Here is an 18,284-nt window from a genome sequence, read left to right as displayed (position 1 = left end):
GGGGCAGGGATGGGAGTAGGTGGAGGCCCAGCCCCGCGGGATGAGCGGGCAAGAGAAGGAAGTTCAGGCCTGGGCTTGAGAGCACCGTGGCACTTGTTTCTTTGGCAGTTGGTTCAGGAAATGAAAGTGCGAACCCAGTCAGCCACTTTGGGGCCAAACTGACTGAGCCGGGAAGCGTGACCTGCTAGTGGAAACCCTTGCGCAATTCTGAGCGAGGCCTGTTTCGTTGCCGGGCGTCCAACCTCCCAGCAGGGATGCATTCTTCCAGTTCCAGATCTGGTTTCCTTGCACGTGTGACCTGTTCCAGGACAGGCCATCATGCTCCGAGTTGGCATCCCTGTAAGTGGCCCTACCAGCAGCAGGAACTTACTGTCCTCAGAAAGTTAGAGCTTCTCCAAATCATGTAAAATCCTCTCCTCCCTTATTTAGGCTTTGGATAACTCGGCTCTCACCCCTGCCCCCCCATCTCTGAGGTTTTTGGTTCTTTTTGTTCCCAAAGGTCCTGTGTTCCCAGGGGTTCTGTACCCATGCGTGGCACACTGTTCCTGGCAGGCGAGTCCACCTGCTAGTGAAGTTTATGCAGATCATCGCCGAAGTTTGAAGTCTTAGGTGGGGATTTTCAAGGAGAGGCAGAAGATGGGAAAGTTGGCGGAGAGCTACAAGTCTCCTGAAAAGAAGCGGCTTCTGAGTTTTGCACGGGAGGTGAGTACCCTCAGAAAACTTAACCTACGTCCCCAGAGGCTTGTTCCCTTCCCTGCGGATAGACAGACAGCCAAGTTGCCTTCCGAGCCTTCTGGGAAAATGCGTTTGCGTCCTTATATTGTGGACCATCCCACCAACATTAAAACAATTGGGGGGACGTTTTCACTTGTCAGCATCAGAGTTGTTCCCATCAATTTTTGTAAAATGTGTGTTTCATCCTGAACATCACAGTGGAATGAACACAGTGGGGCTCCAAATAAACCTTGAACTTAATTTACTGTTAATGTGTATTATTTTGAAACTATTTTATGTAAAGCAGGACAAAGAAAGTAAAGCTAATGTTGCTGGGAACCAAGATTTTCTGACTTAGTGACTAGAGACCAAGTACACAATTCAAGGAAGTTAAAGGGAAAGTCTGTAAAATTCTATTTGAATTGGAAACCAGAAAGTTTGTAGAATTGATTGCAGTTACTTTTAGTTTAATACAGTAATACCAAAGGGACAAGTTTCTCTTTGTGACCTTTGTTTTAGCATTCTCGCTGCAACAGTGGCAGAGTTTAAGCAGGGTCCAAATAAAGTCAATAGTTGTTTTTTTCCGGCCCAAGTAGGACTTTTTTTTTTCCTTTTAAAATTTGAAGTGGCATCTCAAAAGTAAGATTTTTCAATACTTTCAGAATTTCCAACTTCCTTTGATTAATGGAAAGGCCTGGCAAACTAGACTTCTGGCTGAGGCCAGCAGCAGCATGTCTGAGAAAGAAGACGGTGCTCTCTGGTTTGCCCACCTTCTGACCACTCCCAGGTGGAGGCATCTGACTTCCCCTCTCAGATTCCGAGCTGAATTCCTACCCAGTGGTGATGGTCAGGACATTTATAGTCAGACTACTGTGGCCACTGCTCTGGGTAGTGGAGAGGGGCCAGGGATGGATAAGGAGGCTTTTGGTCCTTTAGCAAAGATAGAACTCTGTGTGTGTTACACCATTTGAAACTGCCTGCTTTTTCACTTCTCTACTATTGATTGTTCAAAAACAAAATTCGGCTGAGTACTCAGTGATTCATGAGTCTAGCAACATCTGCTCTAGTAGGTACAAGAGAGCTCCAAAGAGCTAATAACATTGAAAGGCTTTTATAGGCCTGAGGGAGTAGAAACTGTAGTGGGGAGAAATATCAAGGTGAAGCTAGATGTGTGGGGGGAAAGAATTCACCAGAGACAGCAGATAATAGGAAACACAGATTTGCTGTGCCAAGAGAAACAGTGGGCAAGAGGGGAGCAGTCTGTTCATGAAGGGGGACTTGAGGCTCTCTCTCTCTCTCTTTTGTACTGTTTTCATGGGCTTTCTGACTTAGAGGCTGTTTGCACCTTTGTCTGCTGGAAGGTCTGGTATCAGATGCTGCCTCTGCTTTTGCATTCCTGGAGCTGGGCTGGTTTTTCTGGTCATGGTGGTCAGTCCCTAAGGCAGCTGTACCAATGCCCTTATCATTCAGGCCTCCCAAATCTGGCTGCTGGGCAGAGTGGAGGCTTAGTTTTTAACCTTATTAAATGTATCCCAACAGGAACTAGGAAGTTATGCCAGGCAAAAAAAGTGCATTGGTGGTTGTAAGGTTACTTGTCTTCAGGGTGCAGCAGGGACATGTCAGGCAAATCCTAACTGGGACTGATCAGGAGAGTCCTGATTGATTGGCTGGTTTGAGGTTCCGTTTCTGAGAGTCAAAACTGCAAGTAAGGTAAGACTTGGTTTGGTGATTCAAAAATGTAAATAATAAGTGTTGGCAAGGATGTTGCCTCAGTCTGGGCAGCTATCATAAAATATCACAGACTGGATAGCTTACAAACAACAAAATATTATTTCTTACAGCCTTAGTGGCTGAAAATAAGGGTGCCAGAATGGTCAGGTTAAGGCCCTCTTATTAGGTATAATAAATGATGAAATTTCTTAGACACAGAATAAAGTGATGTGAAATCTGGGGTTTGCTTTAGAATACTTACATAACAAAAAGTGGAGGAGGCGGAAAAGGAGGAGGGAGAGAAGAGGAGGGCAAGGAGGAGGGAATAGAAGGAAGAAAACAGGAATGGGTAAGGCAAGGGTACCAAAATCTTTTTTGAAAGCTCTTTTTTTAATTGGGATAATAATGATTGACAGCACTACATAAGTTTCAGGTGTATAAATTCACAACTCAGCATGCCTCACATGCCCATCACTAAGTACTGTTCACTACCATCCAACTTACTCATCTACCTGTTCTTCCCCCAACCCCTTATCCTGATGGTACCCATCATTATGTGAGTCTAGGAGTTTGTTTTAGTTTTGTTTGTTTGCATTCTTTCTTTATCTTTCATATATGAAAGAAAGCATATGGTATATGTCTTTCTCCTTTTGATTTACTTTACTTAGCATAACCCCTCCAAGTCCATAGATGTTTTGATGTGGTAAATGGCAAACTTTCATCTTATTTAGGGCTGAGTAGTATACACACACACACACATATATATGAGTATATATGTGTATTTAACAAACATATAATATCTTTTTCCATCCATCCATCCATCAATGGGTTCCATACATTGGCCTTTGCAGAAATTGCTTCAGTGAACAAAAGGTACATGTATCTTTTCAAATTAGTGTTTCCATATTCTTCAGATAAATATCCAAAGGGGAATTGTAGGACCATATGGCAATATGGCAATTCTATTTAAAAAAATTTTTTTTTAAAAAAAGGTTTATTTATTTATTCATACAGAACTGGAGTACAGGCCAGAGATGCGGAGGGTGACAGGATTCACCAGGGACAGAGTGGGGAGCAGAACAGGCAGATCGATGAAGTACAGTGCTAAGGGGAGCAGCGGGCGGGTCAGGAGAGGTCTGCCACGCCAAGTGGTCACCTCCGGGGCAGGCGGGGATCGAGCTCATGCGGAAGTGGCTTAAATTTCTCAGTGCAGTGCTTTAACCCGCTGTGCCAACAGGGAGGGCCCCCATTTAAAAAAAAATTTTAAGGAGCCTACATGCTGCTTTCTAAAATGGATGTATCAATTTTCATTCCCACAAATAAGTTTGAGGCTTCCTTTCACTCCACATCCTCACCAACACTTGTTATTTCTTATCTTTTTTGATAATAGACAATCTGACAGGAATGAGGTGATAGCTCATTGTGGCTTTGATTTGTGTTTCCCTTATGATAAGCACTGAAGAACATCTCTTCATATATCTATTGACCATCTCTATGTCTTTGGTAAAATGCCTATTTAGATCTTGTGCCCATCTTCTAATCAGGTTGTGTGTTATTATTGAGTTGTTTATATGTTTTGGTTATTAACGCCATGTTTGACATGTAGTTTGCAATATCTTCTACTAAACAGGCTGCCTTTTTACTTTAATGATGGTTTCTTTTTCCATGCAGAAGCTCTGTAGTTTGATGTAGTCACATTTGTTTACATGCAAATTTTGATAATTTGATAATTACTGAACTATTGAATCTGAAATATGGGTAGTTGAGGACCATTGTATTATTCTCTTTTTTTGTGTGTATGTTTGAAAAAATTTATAGCAAAAACATATTTAAGCCTAGAGCATTCTACATGTTAATAGATATGGCCACAAAGTTATCTAAAGAGGCTAGAAGAATTCTATGCCCCAGCTAGTAGCATATAAGCGTGCCCATTATACTATATTGATATTATTTCATTCTTTAGGTTTTAGTAATGTTGTGCATTTTTATTTCTTTTGTGAACTGTTCACTCATTCTCTTTGCCATTTTTCTACTAGACTTTCTACTTCTAGGTTACTTATAGTTTTTTTTCTTTGTTGAAAATTTCTTTGTTCCACTTACTTTTCCCCCTATAGACTTGGAAGTTACACATCCTATTTTTAGTCTACAACCATTATCTTTGAAATAATATTACAAATTGTGTAAACTTTTGTTTTTCCATCAATGTTAAAAGTAAAACAGTTATTTTAGCAAACAAATATTTGTGTAACTACAATATTGAACATTGTATTGAACAGATATAATGTTGAATAAAAAAACTGATGAAATAACCAAGGTTTAAAGATGTTATATGAGTTGGCCAGGGTCACACATAGGAATTCCCACAATAAAGTTAAGTTACTAGAGGGCAGATTAAATCCTGTACAAAATGCCTTAAAAATAGTGACAAGTAAGGTGTATTTGTCTCTGTGAGAAGTGGATGTTCTCTCCTGGGAAGGTATGTGGTTCTTAGCCATGAGATTGTCCAGGGGCCCAAATTCTTCCATCTTGTTACTTGGCTATCTGCTGGGATGTTTTCCTCATCTGCATGGTTCAGTGTGGCTTACAACACTCCATCTGTATTGCAGTATCCAGGAAGAAGATTGTAAGTAGCTCTCACTCCCATTCCACTAGCCAGAATTGATCACATGTTATATTTAACAGTAAGGCCAGTGATGAGGTACTTTTGGACAAGGGTATGGAAATTAGACTTCTCTTCCCTGTAGCAACACTCCAACTTCAGGAGATCTTTGCTGGACAGCTCCTGCCCCTCATCTGCATCTTGAAAGACATCAGCTCCTCTGTCTTTGGCCTATATCTCTGCAAGGCCATATTTTTATAACTCCTCAAAAAATACCATTTCTCTATAACCTCCTTTGACCTGAGATTCCACAGTTGTTTGTCACTTGATGACAACTGCTATATGTGTATTTTAAATCTTCATTTATTCATTTACTTATGCATTCATTCAGCAATAACTTTTGAGTGCCTACCAAGCCCTGGGCTCCCAAGATACCATATCTACATCATATACAGGGAATACATCCATTTAAAAATAGGTAAAAATTCCCATCTTCCTGAAGTTCACCTTTTTGCAGTGATACATTTCAAAGAACAATAAAACCAGGGCAATAAATATGGAGTGGTAGGGTGAGGAGCATCTGCAATGTAATCTAGGGTACCCAGAGAATGCCATACTGAAAAAACAATATTGAGCAGAAAACTATAGGTGGCAAGAGCCTGATCCATGCAAATATCTAGAGGAAAAGTATGTTGGGCAGAGAAAACAGCAAGCTCAAAATCTCTGAAGTGGGAGTGTGTCTGGTTTGTCTGAAGGCAAGGAAAAGGCCAGGGTAGGTTTAGTATTGTTAGCAAGGCTGATAGAGTATGGAGAGGGGATCAGAGAAATGATGGAAGGCCAGATTTGTATTGGGCCTTATAGGCCATTGTACAACTTTACCTTTTAGTAAGTATGTAGGGAAAGCACTGGAGGAACCTGAGCTCCTGGGGTCTTTCTAGACTGTTGCTTCACTGTTGCTTTCACTGTTGCTTCAAGCATTAGACTATTGGTGCAATGGATTGAAGCACAGCACTGGGAAGCTAGCCCAGTGTCATAGCCTCTTCAGCTCAAGTTTTGATCCCCAGCCCAGAAGCTGATCCACATGGTGCAGCAGACCTCTCCTGTCTCATCTGCTGCTCCCCTCAGCAGTGTACTTCACTGATCTGCCTGTTTTACTCCCCAATCTGTCTCTGGTGAATCCTCTCACTGCCCCTGCATCTCTGGCCTGTACCCCAGTTCTGTATGAATAAATAAATAAATCTTGAAAAAAAGTGGGAAGTCATAAAAGAAATAAACTGCAGATTCTAGGGAAGAGCAGGAAGCCCATTTAATATGTAATCTTTATTATACAGATGGAAGATTATTTGGACCAGCGTGATAGCAAGAAAGACCAGGGTGAGATAAGATTCACTTTATATATGTATTATATATATATATAAATTTATGCATACAGAACTGGGGTACAGGCCAGAGGTATGGGGAATGAGAGGATTCGCCAGAGACAGAGTGGGGAGCAGAACAGGCAGATCTAGATCTACTGAAATATACTGCTGAGGGGAATAGTGGGCAGGTCAGGAGAGGTCTGCTGTGCCATGTGGGTCAAACTCACACTGAAGTGACTTGCAGCTAGCTTTAGAAATGCTGTGCTGCTGTTGCATCACCAGGGAGGGCCCTCACTTGAGGATATATTTTGAAGAGGAAGGATTTTGCTAAGGAAGTAGATTAAAGGGGAAATGTGTGATCAGCATGTCTTAAGCTTCTGATATGTCCAGTAGAGAGAAAATTGATGATGGATTCTTCATTGATAGCATTGATGACTTGGATGTCATTGGTAGTCTTCATATGGAAAGTTTCAGTGGACTGGTAGGTACAAAAGCAGAGTTGAAGTAGGTTCAAGAGAAAATGGAGGCAAGAGATTGAACAATTCTGAGGATAAAATGTGTAGATTATTTAATACCTCTTCACTATCCATTCCATTCTTGTTGCATGTTCATCTCATATCTGGATCTGAAATTCAGAATGATGTTCATAGCTTCCTGGATCACCCAAGGTTTCTCTATGTGTAACAGTCTTTCTCCTTATGGATCTGCTTGATTATCCTCCTCCCACATCTGACAGTCTCTGTATACAACACTCTTCACAGGGCCTCACTCCCCAGACTAGATGATGCTAGTGTCAGCCTCCCTGAAAACTATAGGTTACCATTAATCAGTTTAACATGTCAGTCACACAAATAAGCTGTGTTGTTTAGAATTATTGACATAGGATTTTCATTTCAAATATAATTATTCAAGAGTTAGCTTGAACTAGAAGTTTCATTTATTAGCTGCTTTATGTGTTGATATTTTGTTATACTTTAAAGTATTATTACAAGAGTAATCCTGACATAATTGATGACAATTGTTAAGAGATTTCAAATACATACAAAGAGTAGACTGAGTTAATACAACATTGAAAAAGTGTGTGAGATAGAGGATTAGGGATAAAATTTCATCCTTTTTACCCAATCATTGTTCAGTTAACATATAAGCAATAACACAGGAAAAAATAATAGAGATTTAAATTGAAAACTAGAAATAATAAGAAAATTCTGTAAGGTAAGCAGTGTAAAATAAAAATTCTGAAATCAATAGTTTTCATAGTTAAATGACAGTCAATTAGAAGACATAACTAGAAGACCACATAAAATAGATGAAAAGTGAGAGAATACATAGGTGTAAACTAGAACAAATGTGTAAAGTCTGTGTAAGAAAACCTGAAACTTTCCCAAACAATACAAAAGTAGACTGGAATAGAAAAGTATGAGATGTTCTCAAATAGGGAGACTAGTGTCAAAACATGTTAATTCTCTCAAAATTAATAAAATATTTTTCAATAGAATCTCAATAAAATATCAAGAAATTTTTTGGGGGGAGTGGAGAAGGAACAAGCAAGAAAAGTTGGAAACTCAATATAATGTCTCTCACTTGACTGGATTCTGTACTGGAGGTAGGAGAACTGGGAGAAAGGCATTACTGTGTTAGATGGCAAAGCTGAAATATGAATAGTAGAATGGATAAAAGTATGATATCACTGTAAAATTATGAACTTAGGATGGTCAGGTAAGAGTTTTCCTCTTTGTAAATTTTTGGGGTGGAAAAGTTGATATTCTCCTAATGTGGTCATGCAAGAGAATATCCTTATTCTAAGAACTTAAGAACACTTAAGGATTTTTAGGGGCCAAGGTCTATGATATACAAAATTTGCCCTGAAATGGTTGAACAAAAAAGTTTCATGTGAGGGAAAAAGAGAAGATAAAGTAATAAAGCAAAGTTAATAATAGATAATTTTGTATAAAACTGTCTATTTTTGGTCATATTATAATTTTTATGATTATTTATAAATTTGAAATTATTTCCAAAGACAGAGTTAAAAACATAATAGACTGAACCAGGGAAAGATTCTGAAAAGAGGAGTAGGAGGAGGAACACAGTTCTATCATGAAGTGATATGGATTTGACTCATAAATAGGTAAAAAGAGACAAATAGAAAAATTAAAATATATATATATAGCATAGGAGATTTTAGTTTATGATAAAGAAAGCATATCAGTGTTAAAAAATGTTGGCTGTTTACCTGGAGAATATAAGCTTGGATATACTTCTCATTATACATCAAGAGAAACTCCAAATAGACCAGAGATTTACATAACAGTCCACCCCCCCATAAATGCAGTAGAAGAAAATATGGACATGTTCCCTCATACCATTGGAGTGAAGAAGGCCTTTCTATAATTCAAAGTCCAGAAGCCAAGTAAGATTCTCACTCTCTCTACCCTGTGTGTGTTCATGCGGGTGCTTACAAAGAGGGTATCAACATTACCACCCAAGAAATTTACTAGAAAAATGCTGAAATCATGTAGAACATCCCATGCTGAGACAACTTTGACCCAGATACAACAAAGAATATAGACTGAATAAAAGAAGAAAATTTCATACTGTTCTTACTAATCAAATTTCAAAAACAACAGACTTTGAAAAATATTTCAAGAAGATGGTTCCTTCTACTTTTGAGTCTGTGAAGATTTAAACAGAAAGCTTGACAAAAATATTGCTCTAGACAGCCAACTATTTTTAGTGGTAGAATATGAAGGATTTTTGACATTTGATGAAGATACCAAATTCCTTCTATAAAATGTGTTACTAAAAACAGTTTTTTGAATTAAAGTCTGCAGTGTCTAAAAAGGTTAATGATATTATTCAATGTGCTCTTCTGTATCACATACATCAGACACTTGAACATGCAGAAACAACAGAAGCCTTTTTAAAAAAATGATACACCACCATGCATGAATTGCTGGCAATAAATGGAAAAGAGACCTTTTCCTTATTCTTTAGCAAAAGCAAACCAGATGTGATATCCAAGACACTTTGGAATTGCTTTGCAAGGACCTTATTATACAAGACATTCCAACAAGGTAAAATAGCAGTTATCACAGAAAACCATTGGACCAAAAGAAAACCTTAACATTTTGCTTTGCTGAAAACAAAAAAACAAAATCGTGGGATTTTCTAAGAAGGACTTTCATGGGAGTTTAAGAAAAGGTAATTTATTTGCAGGAATATGCTGAAGTAGTAATTAACTCAATTGCCTGGTGACAAGTGAATATTTCTCATGAATATTCCTTTCACTATATGAAAACTGCTGTAACAGATCCTCCTGTCTATCTCCTCTAGTGAAGATTTTGAAATGGGTGTATGTGCAATAAAACCTGAGGTACAGATGTAAATTCAGAATTTAGATCATATCATTTCATTGTGCCCCACTTTCAGATTCAGTGTTTAAATAAAGACAAATGTTTTCTAAAATGATTGTGTGAAACAGCAAGTACATGGCAAAATATTACAAACAAAATTGTACATGAGGACAATTATTTAGAATGTAATTTTGAAAACATTAGAAAGCATTTTCTTTTAGCAGAGCACAATGCTTCAGTTTGTAAAACTGTTGTAATGAAATTGCACTATCACCATCTACTTAATGTTTAACCAAGTGGTTGAAAAGGTGTCTTCACTTTGGTGGGGGGTTGGATAGAGACAGAGCACCTCAGCTAATGGGTGTAGCATCACTATCAGTGGGTCTAAATATCAGATTAAAAAATAGACATGAAAGCAAAAGAATACTTTGCTCTTTTACTGACTTCCACGGAAAAATAAGCATTTATCTAATACCACAAATATTCTGTATAGAGACCAAAGGAGCAAACAGATAGTGCTGATTAATTAATTCTATTCTGGGATGTCAGATTATTAAAATATGACCATTTGTTTGTGATAATAAAATTCAAGTGAGATGTTTTGATCAAACTTTACATTTATTCTTTTTAGCCCAACAGTTCATTCTGTAACAGTGAAAGCAAGGCCTCTTGGTTTAGGCTAATGTTGCTATAGCAGTCGGTCATTAGGCCTTTGTTCAAAAACCTAAAATCAACTCAGAGTCAAACAGAAAACTAGATTTTTGTCTAGCTCATAGCGCTCAAGGAGAAACGGAATTAACCAGATCTGAACAGGGCAGGCGCAGCTAACAGCAAGCAAGCACTGTGGGTGAATACACAACCAGGTAACTGCAAGCAGTGAATCAGCTACAGCTGTTTTCAATGTTATCACTTTTCTTAAAATTTAGTTGCCATGGAGAGAGCATAAAATAGCCTAGGTCAGGTTTCATGCCTATTTTTTAATCTAAAGTAGTTCAGTGCCATTTCATTGATGAATTCACCAAACAGCATCAAATGGATAGAATTTAGTTCCCCGAGATAACTTGAGTTAGTGTTATCAGAAGAAGGGCGGTGACTCCTAGGAATCTGCGCAAAGGCCACAAAAACACGAATTTGAAAGGAAACCTGCACTCTTATGTTTATTGCAGCACTATTTAGCTAAGGTATGGTCACAATCTAAATACCCAAAAACAGATGACAGGATCAAGAAGATGTGGTATATATGAATAATAGAATACTACTCAGCAAGCAAAAAAGATAAACTCATGCATTTGCAGCAACATGGAAGGAGCTGGGAGGGATTATGCTCAGTGAAATAAGCCAGAAGGAAAAAGAAAAATATCATATGGCTTCAATTATAGGAAGAGTATAGGGAAACTGAACAAGGTGTCAGGAAAGAAAAAAAAATGAAACTAGCAGGCATATTATAAATGCAAAATATACATCAGGGAGAGAAGGGGAGGGGTCAAATCAGGGGAGGGAAGAGCACAAAGGACTATGGTTATGGTTCATGAGTGATGTGGTGATTGGAGTTTTGTGGGTATTACCTGAGGGGAGAAATCAAATATTGTATAAAAATGAATGATGATACTAAATAAATAAATAAAGCCACACACACAAAAAGAGGGGCAGTGAATGTGAGGTGACAGAAATCAATTAATTACTTATTACATACCTTTAGAAGTAAATTTTTTGCCAGGCTGTTCAATATTTCTAGTACCCAAAAGGTATGAGTGCTCAAGATTAACTGAATAGTTAAATAAAATACAGCACCTTTAAGAAAGTCTTCAGATGATGCAGTCATCAGAATCATGTTTGGGGTTAAAATTAAAAAACTATGGAAAAATAAAATCAATCTGGTTGAGTCTAGGATTAAGATTTTTAAAAAGTTTTATTTATGTGTATATCTAATATCCCCCATCAAAGACACCCAAATCTTGTACCCACATAAAATAGATGTTGTGGTATATCCAATGATGACTTCCAAATTAGAGGAACTTTGGAATATGACTCCACTTGGGAAAAGATTCTTCATAAATGTGATCAAGGTAATGATCTCAAGTTGAGTTCATCCTAGATTATTCTCACACACTCTAAATTCAAAGACAAATTCCCTGATAAGAGAGAGACAGACACAGAAAAGGTCATGCCCACTTGAAGACAGATTAGATTGATGTAACCATAAGCCAAGGAGTGCCTGGAGCCACCAGAAGCTGGAAGGGGTAAAACAATTTTTCTCTCCTAAAGCTTTTGTGAGAGAACACATTTTTGTTTTTTAATTTGTTTTTGGTAATTTGGTACAATGGCCCATAAATACACACACACACACACATACACAGAGTGACCTCTCTATAATAAATATGTAGATAGAGGTAAAATAGATATTGTAAAATATATCTATAGTACATAATATAAAATAAAATATATTTTCCATAAAAAGTATATTGTTTTTAAATTAAATAAAGAGGACCAGTAAACCATGTCAGGCAAAATAAAATTTAAGCAAAAAAATTTAATGTGCCTGTATTCTCTTGGACAATTCTGCCTGAAAATGGTAGCCATTGTGACTCAGGGACCCTTCCATCAGGTCTCCTGTTTGCTACTTTGAATGACTGGGCTCTTGTCTTGGCTTAACTCAGTGAGGTCACACTGGGTTAAGTTTCTTCCCCTATACCCCTGGCTGCTTCTCTTGCTTCAGGGTGTTAGTTGGCTGAGTGACTGATCAAGGTTGCGTCTCCCTCCTCTCTGCCGCTGTCTTGGTTCCTGCCCTAATTAACAATAATTCTGAGCATCTTGGATTCCCCATTTTCTGCGAAGGGAGATCAAACATTTTCAAAGAGGGTCAGTTACCTCAAAACTTGCCCATTGCACATGTGGAGGGATAATGAATAAAAACCAACGGTAACATGGAGAAAATATACACATGATATAAATATATACACAATATAAATAATGAGAGATTAATATCCAAGGCTTAAAGTTTAAAAAACACTCATTCAACTCAACAACAACAACCCAGTTAATAAGTGGGCAGCAGATATCGCAGACAAAAGAGGCTATCCAGAAAGCTAGCAGACATTTGAAAAATGTTCACGGTCATTTTTGGTAAGAAAGAGGCAGATCAAAACACCCATGAGAATGGCATATATTAAGAAGAGCCCCCCAAAAGAAGTGTTGGAGAGGAAGTGGAGAAATAGAAAACCTCTGACACCGTTGTTGGGAATGTGAACTGGTACGATTATGGAAACTAGTCTGGATTTATCTTAGAGAACTAAAATGGGTATGCCATATGATGTGACAATCCCACTCTTGGACATCTATCTACAGAATATGAACCAACTACAAAGAAAAAACCCCATAACAACCCATGCATCCCACAATGTTCATAACAGCATCTTACAATAGTTAGGATATGGAAGCAGCTTAAATAATCAATTGCCACTGTCTTGGTTCCTGCTTACACACACCCACACCCACACCCACACACACATATCATGAAGTATTATATAGGCATAAAAGGGTGGTGGTATGCAGGTATTTTCAGCAGAATGGAGGGAATTTGAATTATGTACAGTAAAGTTAGAACAAATATTGGACATTTACATAGCAGATGATTCAATAATGTAAAAACACTTTCAAAAACTAGTGGACATTAATAAACATTCCTGAGGGCTCTGAGGTTCAGAGGGGTAGGGAGAGAGAAATGAACAGGAGGCTGCTAAAAATAATAGAATAAAAAAAGTAATGGCTATTTTGCTCACTACATCTCATCTATTTGCAAACCTTTTTTCTCTGCATCACTCCAAGTAATACAGCAAAACACTCAAACCTCTATAGATTTTTGTTTCCTGTGACACATTTCTGGCATATAAAGAATTGCTTACCAAAACATTTTAATAGAACTATATTCAAATTTACTTTCCAACTGTTTACCTTTTCCAAGCTTCTTTAGTAAACGAGAATTTATTGTACATTTCAAAATAAAGGAGATGGTTGTTTACAGAAATGCTCAACAAAAATCCATGGTCATATGGTGCAGTTCTGCAGTTTTCTCTTTTCATGTGGACTGCTAGGGTTGATGTGGGGATTCAAGTCATTTTTTGTTGGTGGTAGGGGGCCCGATTGTGGAAACGCAAGCCACTCTGTTTTTGGAAACCACGAAGTGGAAGGTGGTGTCCTCGCTACCACTGACCCTAGATCACCCACACACATAGGCGCCAACAGAGCGGATCCTGGAAAGACAGGGAGCCTTCTGGGAATTCTGTGAGGCCCCAGGGCCGGCACCACAGCACCACCACTCCAACAGGGCTTTGGCCCGGCTGCCACTCCACCACCAGGTGGCGCCAACGCGCAGGAGACTCGGTGGATTCAGACGAGGCTGCCTCAAGGCTCGTCATGTTGGCAGAGAACCAGCTGCTGCTAAGGTCTTTTGGAAAGGGGCCCTGCTCTCTGCCCTCCAGGGTTGAAACTTCCCTAGAGGGGGTATAACCAGCCTTCCCCCGCTCCGCTGCAGTGGCCGGATGTGACACTGGCAAAGTGGAGGTTCTCTGGGGAGAATCGTGAGGTCTCAAGTGTTGCCGAAGTCAATCCATGGCAGCTTGACGAGACATCGAGCTTGTCCAAGGACTAGAGGACCCGCGTATGCCAAGGTTCACACGGGAGACTGGGAGAGGCTGGCAGAATGGAAGTGGTTTTGAGGTCTGGGCCAAAACTGGGACTTGTGGAAAGCCAGCCACCGAGCTGATGCCTGCTTAGTCGGGCAGGTGACAGGAGGGAGGGGAGGATGGTGCACGTCTCAGGCAAGCCAAGGCTCAGGTGATGGCCACAGCCGTCCTTATTGCCACAGAGGTGTTCCATGTCTTAGATGCACCACCTTGCAAGAAGCGGGGACGGGGAAGCCAGAATTGACTGGGAAATCCCGAAAAACTCAGTTGACTACATTTGCCTACAAGTGACTAATAATTATGTGAGTGTGTGTTTGTGCGACTAATTTTTTTCAGGGGCCATTAGGAACAATAGATACTTAAAGTGGAGCCAAATGTTTGTAAAAAAAAAAATAACGTTATATTTTGATAATGTTATATTTTGTTTACCAAGCCTGGAACTGTGGCCTGTGGAGTGCGTGTATATCCGCTATTCCTATTTACTAAACATTGACTGTATGTAAGAAACCTAATAAAGACCTCAAGGGAGAATCTGGATAGACCACATTCTCTAGCCACATTGTAACCAATGAATATATCAAAGCAAAACAAAACAAAATCCAGTCACAAAAAGAGGGGCAAGTGGGGAAATTATCCTAAAAAGCACTCATAGTCACAGAGCAATCAAGATTACAATGTTTATTTTTTAGAGAAAAAATGAAGAAGGAAACACACGTGTCAAGTCTAAGCTAATGATCAGAGTTGTTTTCAGATGGAAAGTCATAGCTTTAAGTGGTTTTATCAGCTGACAGAGAATTAATACAATAAATATTCCATGTTGAACTTCAGACAGACAGAAAAGTAAAAAAAAAAAAAAGGAATAAAGAAGTAACTATGGAAATAAATCAATTAGGAAAAAAGAAGAGATTAAAAAAAAAAACAAAAACAAAGAGAGGGATAATCACCTTTCCTTCCAGGGTCCAGCCTACTTTCCAAAGAACTGAAGGAAAATTTTAAAATCCTGACGTTCCCACACCTGAGTAGCCCAGACAAGCTCAGGCACGGCCTCCTTGAGGCACGTCAGAGTCGGACATTCCAGGTGGAATGTACGTGCATTTCCTGGGTGTGTACACGTGTGGGTGTATGTTTTCTTTCAATCTGAGAATTATTGTAAATTGTTGAATCCAGATAGTCTCATACATAGAAATACCAGTCCCAACATAGAAATACTTTTATGATGAGTATTTTACTATATGTAAACATCATAAACCAAGGCTTCAGAGGAATTCAAATTGTGTGTCCAGAGAGAAACTAGCCCAATTTCCTTATCTAATGATAGCATCATCTGTAGTTACCAGAGATATACCAACATCTCATATACCAGGATCTCAGTGCCCAGCTGTCATGATTTCAGTTAACCTCTCAAGGCAAGGGAGATCGAGATTATTACTATTCAATGACAGCTCACGGAGGGTTGAAGTGACTTGTCCCACACTGAGCCTGAGAGAGGTATGTATGGCCCCACAAGGTACTGGTCTCGTCATCACAATTGCACTTGTTTTTGAAAAGGACTTTCCCTCTCTTCTTGGTGCATAAAGTATTACATATTCCTACCTGTGCCTTTTTCAGCCCTAGGTAGTGACTGGAACCAGGAGCCCCAGCATAACCCAGCTCAGGACCCCTTATTGTGGTATGATTGCTATAAGGTGGCGTCCCCGAACCTGCAGTTTCTTTCCTGATAACAAGTCCAGATCCTTTCTCACCCTTCAACTATCTCATTGTCATAGACCTTTGGTCTCTGGTTTGGCTTCATTCAGCTTCCGGCTTCTGAAAAATGAGTGAATGTGGCACTGGCTTGCATGAAAACAGCACAGCTGCCAACACACTGTGTCACCTGTACCCGAGTCCCATTCAAGACATAACTGATAGAAACAGCCCATGCCAAGTGTTGCAGAAAGGTAATGGCTTTGTTTCACCATGTGTTTATTTTGATATGCTAATCCTAGGAAGTTTCCTGAGCTGCCATTTCATCGCTGTCTCACCCATTTGGCTTCTAGTCTTAAGCAAAATCCATACACTCTCTAGAACTAGCTAAATCTGAGGGTTTGGGAGGACATCCACAGGTGAAAGACTAAAAATTCTAAAACTGCCCTGGGTCTCTAAGGCCTGTAGACCTGACCGTGCTGGCCACCATTGCCTCAGAGATTTGGCATGAGTTTGAAGTGATATGGGTTCAGTGTTTCAAGGATGCTTTACCAGGAAGTTTGAAGAAGCTGCACAGCCAGTCAGAGTATCCTTGTGATGTGCATTCGGGCTGAGCCTTTTGTCACAGAGCCTGCAGGGCAACCAGGTAAGGTATTGGAAGGTTCTTGGAGTTGGCTCTGGGGAGTGGAACCCTCTGTCTTCATCTCCTCCCATCCCCAATCTGCAGGCTTATTTTTCATTATTTCTTGAATCTTAAGTGTGCAGGTGAGGACCCACAGACGGGCAACCCAGTTCACATTGCGTTGCCTTGTAACGTTTCCAGGAAAGCAAATGAGGTCTGGCTGTATATAGTGTCAGTGGTTCCAGAGAGTTGCAGGGGAGTAACCCTGGGAAGAAGGAAAGCCAGAAGGGGTATGTAGTCTGACTTCAAACAAATTCTGCTGTCTTCTCCTCTGTGCAGTCCTGGCTGAGTGACCCTTCCTTCTTCCCGTGGTGCTCTTATAGACTATGGCTCCTTCGGGTCCATGATCCCATGCTGAAGGTGGGGAGCCACCACAGTGGTCCCCACTCCCCTCCCACCACCACCTCCTTATACCCAGTTGTCCTAACCCCTGACAAGCCTCTAAGTTTGATAGTGGAGGAAATAAAGTGTTACATTTGTTTAATAGACCACCTAGTAGGGGTGAAGGAGGAGGGGGCTGGCAGTGAACACATGGGGATTGCAGTGGAGGGAAGCTGAGCTGGGGGGACTTGAACTTGGATAGTGAAGAAGGAGAGGTGGAGGGTAAAGTCAAGGGTACATGGAGTTAAAAATTTTGGTCTTTTTTATCACGACTGTAATGGAGAACTCTTCAAGGGGTTGAAACAGGTTAGTGATATGATCTGATTTGTGTTTAAGAGGTAATTGGTCTGTAAACTGAGTTGGAGCAGGACAAGCATGTTTGGGAGATATAACAAAGGCCCATACCGAGGAGAGGGTGGTGGCAGTAGAGGTGGAGAGAAGTCAGTCTAGAAGCTGGGGGTGAGGAGAGAAAGACGGGCATAGAACACCGGGAGAAGTTGCTTTTCCTGTGCCACACTCGCCTTCTTCGTGCTGGCCTGCACACGCACTTCACACTCATCCTCGCGCAGATGCATGGGCACGAGCCATGCCACACGCCCTCTGCCAGTCATCTCAGAGCTCAGACAGAGTGGGAAAGGAGATAAACACTATGTGAAGAAGAGTGAGAGCCCAAGGCCAGGGCAACGGTGGAGACTTCATCTGGCCAGGCCTCTCGGAGAGCCTGGAGGAAAGCTAGCCAGCCACTCCCCTGTAGATCTGGCTCCCTGCGTCCCTGTCCTCAGAGAAGCTGTGCCAGAGTGCCATGGTGACGGCAGTCATGTGAGAGACGGAGGCCCCCACCTCCAGGCCTGGAGGGCCCAGTGCACCTCGGGTGGAGGGAGGTTTGGGAACAGGACCCCTGGGCTTTCCTGCCCGGGCCTCTTGGTTGTCTTGGTAATATGCAGCCAAGATGTGGTGTCCTCTATCTTCAGTCCTCCACTACTGGCCGGTTTGGCCCAGCCCCAGGGAAGAGGTAGGGAGGTGACAAGTTGAAGGGAAGGAAGTGCCAGAGGCCACGGAAGAAGGAGCCAGGTGCAGAGAAAGGGAGGTGGCCACTGGCTTCCCGCAACAGAATCAAAA

General features: G+C 40.5%; 1 protein-coding gene across 1 annotated transcript in view; it reads left to right on the top strand.

Moving 5' to 3' along the window:
* Positions 1-174: 174 nt before the first annotated feature.
* Positions 175-18,284, top strand: part of EXOC6B (exocyst complex component 6B) — a 525,152-nt gene continuing 507,042 nt past the window's right edge. Inside the window, exons 1-2 of the mRNA XM_012731525.1 lie at positions 175-339; positions 500-702. The gene's annotated coding sequence lies outside the window, so the exon portion shown is untranslated. The remainder of the gene's footprint in view (positions 340-499; positions 703-18,284) is intronic.

This window comes from Condylura cristata, unplaced genomic scaffold (assembly GCF_000260355.1).
Source record: "Condylura cristata isolate star-nosed mole 26May11 unplaced genomic scaffold, ConCri1.0 scaffold00031, whole genome shotgun sequence".
NCBI lineage: Eukaryota > Metazoa > Chordata > Mammalia > Eulipotyphla > Talpidae > Condylura > Condylura cristata.
Note: the sequence above shows the minus strand (reverse complement) of the source record. Positions and strands in the feature narration are given on the sequence as shown.